Genomic DNA, 6,272 nt, shown 5'->3' on the forward strand with positions numbered 1-6,272 from the left:
GTGCCATGTAACATCTGTCTTAGCACTCTTCCCCTTGTATCTCAACAATTCTAGACTTGTAACACACACTTGAGGGAAGATTATGTCTGCAGACAATGTTGTCAACACATGAAATCTTTTTTAAGTCAGAAAAGGCTCAAATAATCTCGTCATCACATATATAAGCCATTACAGGGACAGAACTAACCCCAGCAGGACAAAATTTACTTTCAGACCTATCAGTTAGAATATTGACGGTCCAGTAAAAAAGAGGAACTAACTGAAAAGAGAATGGGTGGAATTTTCTACACACTTTTTCCCTGGCTGAGTCAAATTTGATGTAGTTTTATATTGGTTTGAAAGTTTATAATTGAAGCAAGTGAAGGCTGTCATTTGTGGATCTCCCATAGTTCTTCTGTGTTCAACATCATAGAGAAGAAACCAGACTAACCCCCCAAAAATGAAGACACAACACAGCAGAATATCACATCTGTAACTTTCGGATTCATCTGTCTGGTTGCACAGGTCATGAAAGAAAGTGTGAGTCTTAAAATAAGAGATGTTTATTGTACTTCCTGCAACCAACAGCATTTCTCCTTATTGAAAAGTGTCCTGCCTTTACATCACATTACTTAAAATTTTCCATCCATCCAGCATGTCTTTGGACTGTGCTTGAGCAGGTACCTTCTTGCTGTGAGGCAACAGCGCTGACCACTGCACCACTATGCCGCCGTAATATTTTATTTTTTTAAAAAGCATTTTTTTAATGCAAGAACAATTCTTTCAGAGAAAATATTCCAGTAAAAATGTAGGTTAATTTTGAGTGATGAACGTTGACGCAGCACACGTGGATCACTGTGAACGATGTTGTTGTAGTACTCACATTCTACCACTTGAGAGCAGTGTTCACGTTCTGGCCGAAGATGACTGAGGCAGGTATCACGCTTGATTAAAGACACCAGGAAGAATGTAAAGAAATACAGGGGAAGTAATTAGCTGAGACATAAACTTATGTCCAGTGTCTCACATGAACTGTCCACAGTTATTTTTGTTTTTAACAGCAACGATAGACAGATTGCTGTCCTGCGCCCTCATGATTTGAGTCTTTCTTTTAAAGCGAGCTGTGTGTGACGACTGTGATGAACTAAAGGTAACACACCCAAGGTCAAACAAATGCTGCACTGGTTGATGATTGCCTTAAGAGATGTAGGGAAGAATGGGTAAGTTGAGCTGGTAGATATAGCGCGCCATCCCCTGTGTGCAGATAACTGTAAACAAAAGTAGTCATGTGACCACAACTTTAAGGAAGTACTCCTCAGATTACTCAGTTCATCTCTGACCAAAGTACACAGAGAGAGTGGTGAACAACAAATGTTTTTAAAGTTCCCAATCCTGCATGTTTTCCTCATGATTATTTGTGATTTAACTCACTTTGAGTGATAACATCCAAAATGTGGCTGAACAGTCATGGAGGTAGTGTGTGTCAAGGCAAGATGAGCCCTAAAGACAGCTTGTCTTTCTGTTCATTCTTAGATCATTTACACCATCTTGTTTTGTGTGCATAAACACATTTAGATATATGGTAAATTTATACAGATGGCACGGTGGTGTAGCACTATCGCCTCACAGCAAGAAAGTTCAGGGTTTGAGTCCTCAGTCCTCAGGCACGGGATCTTTCTGTGTGGAGTCTGCATGTTCTCCCTGTGCCTACGTGGGTTCTCTCAGGGTACTCCCATACAAATGAGGACTAGGCTGATTGATACTCTAAATTGACCGTAGGCGTGGCTGTGAGTGTGAATGGTTGTCTGTCTCTATGTGTTGGTCCTGTGATGGACTGGTGATCTGTCCAGGGTGAACCCTGCCTCTTGCCTGAAGGCAGCTGGGATAGGCTCCAGCCCCCCTGAGACCCTTAACAGGATCAGCAGAAGAAAATGGATGAATGGAATAAAGTCCAGAATTATCTCCATTGTTTCATTGTTTTATTTTGTGTCCTTTTTTAATATCAGTATATAACAATGGCTGTTTACCCATGGAGGGTTCAGTTGCCCCCCCCCCTACTCTACCCCCACCCAGCAACCCACCTAGGGACAGGTAGTGCCATCGGACTATATTTGACTGGCAGTTGTTCTGAAACAATCATCAAGTGCTAGTCGTACAACTAGTTTTAATTTGCAGGGATACACAGCAATATTAGGTATGAATAGCAGCTAATGTTTGAAACAAATGCACTTCTGTTTTGCTGTCAGATTATTAAATAAAAACATTGGCGTACAGAACGCCGAGTCGACCTCTAGAGGTTGATATTTAGGGAAAAAGCTGCTTGTCATCTGTTATTGTGAGTACACTGGTGGATTCACATCTATTCAACATCTTTATCTCACAACAATACTCCCCTCTGTTCGGTGGGTAAATAGGTCAGTGACGGGCTGACCTGATTTGAGTGGCTGCAGAACCCAAAGTCCTCACGAAGGAGGCTCAGGAAGATTTTCCTGGACAGTTGGAGAGGAAATGGATGTATTTCAGAGGGATCCTGCTCTTGCACGCTGACTGCGTGACAGTATGTGACCTGTCACATTCCAGCTGTGAATCCTTTCTGTGCTGGAGAAGTTGAAGTGAGTGAGCAGGCAGTTGCTGATGGCTAATTACACCCGTCAGGAATTATCAACGTCAGGTTCTGTTAACAGCTCCAGTCAGAGTTTTCTGCCTCCGTCTGCACAAAAAAACAACTCAGGAATGAAAATAATAATCAGAAATATGGGGTAAATGGTGTGTGATCATATTCTCAGTGAGAGGAATTGTTGTTAACAACTCTCGGGGAGTTTAGGGTTCCAGTTTGACCCCTAAAGATATCAGAATCAGAATCAGAATACTTCATTAATCCCAGGGGGAAATTCTGTTGTTACAGTTATTAAGCTCTTGAAGTACTATAAAGTAAAGTATAAAGTTACAAATTACAATAATTAGAAAGTGCAGACTTTAAGAAATAAGAATAAGATAAAGTGTAAGAGTAAGAACAAAATAAGAATAAGAATAAGAATAAGCTTAAACTATTTACAAAGCACAGTAGTTATAACAAGAGTATTGCACAGTTCAAGTATTGCACAGTTAAGTAATGAATCACTCAGAGGGAGGAGTTGAAGAGTTTGATGGCCACAGGTAAGAATGACTTCCTGTGGCGCTCTGTGGTGCGTTTAGGTGGGATGAGTCTAGCACTGAATGTGCTCCTGTGTTTAACCAGGACTTTATGGAGGGGTGGTGGATGCTGTCCAAGATTGTGTGGAGTTTAGACAACATCCTCCTCTCTGTCACCACCGTCAGAGAGTCCAGCTTTGCCCCTACAATGTCACCTGCCTTCCGGATGAGTTTGTTAAGTCTGTTGGCATCTGCTACCTTCAGTCTGCTGCCCCAGCACACAACAGCAAACAGGATGGCACTGGCCACCACAGACTCATAGAACATCCTCAGCATGGTCCTGCAGATGTTAAAGGACCTCAGCCTCCTGAGGAAGTAGAGACGGCTGAGGCCCTTCTTGTAGACAGCTTCAGAGTTCTTAGAAAAGTCCAGTTTGTTGTCCAGGTACACCCCCAGGTACTTGTAGTCCTCAACTATGTCCGCACTGACCCCCTGGATGGAAACAGGGGTCACTGGTGTATTTGTTCTTCTGGGGTTCACAATCAGTTCCTTTGTCTTTGTCACATTGAGCAGGAGATGGTTCTTCTCACACCATGTGACAAAGTTCTCCAGCACAGTCCTGTATTCAGTCTCATCACCCTTCCTGGTTCATCCAACTACTGCAGAATCGTCAGAGAATTTCTGAAGGTGGCAGGACTCTGTGTTGTAGTTGAAGTCAGTGGTGTAGAGGGTGAAGAGGAAGGGAGACAGGACTGTCCGCTGTGGAGCCCCAGTGTTGCTCACCACTCTGTCTGACACACAGTGTTGGAAGCGTACAAACTGTAGTCTTCCGGTCAGGTAGTCAACGATCCAGGACACCAGAGGAGCCTCCACCTGCATGGCTGTCAGCTTCTCACCCAGCAGCACCGGTCTGATGGTGTCAAAAGCACTGGAGAAGTCAAAGAACATGACCCTCACAGTGCTCTCCGGTTTGTCCAGGTGAGCGTAGACACGGTTGAGCATGAAGATGATGGCGTCCTCTGCTCCAAGGCGGGGCTGGTAGGCGAACTGGAGGGGATCCAGCAGGTGTTGGACTGATGGCCTCAGCTGTTCCAGGATGAGTCTCTCCAGGGTCTTCATGATGTGAGACGTCAGTGCCACTGGTCTACAGTCCCGGGGGCTGTTGGGACGCTGCGTCTTTGGCACCGGGACTAGGCAGGACGTCTTCCACAGCACAGGGAACTTTTGAAGACTGAGGCTCATAGTGAAGACATGATGAAGGACTCCACTGAGCTGGAGGGCACAGGCTTTGAGGACTCTGGGGCTGACACCATCAGGACCTGCAGCCTTGCCTGCGTGGAGTCTGCTCAGTGGTCTTCTCACCTGGTCAGCTGTGAAGGACACTGTGGGGGTGACTGGAGGGGGGGAAGGGTCCTCATTTGTAAGAGGGCTGTCAGCCTGGGAGCCAGAGGAGGCGGGGGGATGGGTGAGACCCTCACCTGAAGAGGAAGGGGGACTGTGAGGAGGGGGTTGTGTGGAGGGCAGAGGGGGGTCTAGTGGCCGTATGCAGGCAGTAGAGATGGGGGCTTGAGAGTTATGATATATGTAACACTTATGAGAAAAACATTGAAAACTCAAGAGCCATCAGAAAAAGATCAGAAAAAAATTTGCAATCATCAAAATAATGATTGTCAAAGACTGTGACGCTGTGGTTTGGATGTCTGGCAGAATCACACCACTAAGAGAAAAAACTGAAACTTTAGATTTACAGTTTCTCAATCCACTTAAGTGATTTAATTATAATATTAATAATAGTATATAGTGTCAGATTGATCAATTGGAAATGTTTTGAAGTATCAACTTCAGGGATATAAGAGGTCAAGGTTCATGTAGGAGTTGGAGAAGATGATAACTTGTGATTGTGTCTACGTTAGATGTGTTTCGTGAGTGAAAGTGTGTTTTGGTCCGAATGAACCCCTGAGTGGTTTGGTACGTAGATAATGGCGGTGTAGATTTACATCAGGTTCTGGCTCTTTTCTTTGAGTGTGACCTGTAAGGTCTGGTCTGGAAGCTGCTTCTTCTTCTGCTCTTGTCTGTCATACAGGAATAGATGACTTAAGTGTTACTCACCTCAAGAGAAGAGCGCTGGAATAACATGAGCACCTTTACAAAACAGCTGCACCTGACACCCATCGCTGCACACACACACATACGCACACACACATACACACACACACACACAAGTCGGTCGCGTCCCTCTTCCTGGTGCTGCAGTTTTTTTTAAGTGGATCTTTTCAGGAAGCAGTCATCAAACCATACATACGTATCAACAAAAGTATTGGCAAGGGATCCTCCATCACCTCCTCACCTGTTCTTGTGTCTTGACCTTGGATTTTACCTGATCAGTTTGTACTTATTTGTTTTCCTGAGTTGGTTTGTCTCATATTTGTCTGCTCTTCTGTCTCCTGTGGTTCAGTGTGACAAAGGAAGTCTAAGAACATTGGAAGGGGTCAGTTACACCACTGATCACATCGGCCACTTAAAAAACAGTCCTATACTATAAAAATAACAAGTCTTGCTAAAAGTTGATTTTTTTTCTTTTTTTTTGTTGTTATCCATCTTATCACACTTTGACGCTTGAGACCTTTGAACCATTCTTCACTCAGGGGCCAGTTTTGAGACTGAGGCTCTTCCTGCCTGAGCCTAGACACCTTTTTCTGTCAAAGTTACCACATTCAAGACACAACTAGACTCTATTAGTGGAAGATACAGAGTCCAAATAAGCACTGGAGTCCAACAAAGTTGAGTCCGGAGAGCGATCCTTATTATCCATTCATTTAGATATTTCCAGATTTCTCTTTCTTCTCTTTTCTGATCTTGATATTTGTCACCCAGTGTCTTCAGAAATAGTTTTTAAACTTTTTTTTAATTAAAAACAATTTTTTTTTTAGATTCTTCAAGAGACAATATTACAATGTTGCTTTATCTGGACCTATAACAGCTGGTTTATTCCCTGCAGAAAAAACTGAAAGTTTCTTAATAGAAAGAATTTTTATATTATTGGTACTCGTGTGGATTAGGATCTGAAAAAGCTGTTTTTCTGATGCACAGATGAAACTGTTGTGAGGCAATTGTTTGGTTTTGTAGTCTCAGGACTTGTGAGAGCTAGGACACTGGATCTG

Source organism: Aulostomus chinensis, chromosome 3, assembly GCF_037954235.1.
Source record: "Aulostomus chinensis isolate RoL2024-O1b breed Wild chromosome 3, RoL_Achi_v1.0, whole genome shotgun sequence".
NCBI lineage: Eukaryota > Metazoa > Chordata > Actinopteri > Syngnathiformes > Aulostomidae > Aulostomus > Aulostomus chinensis.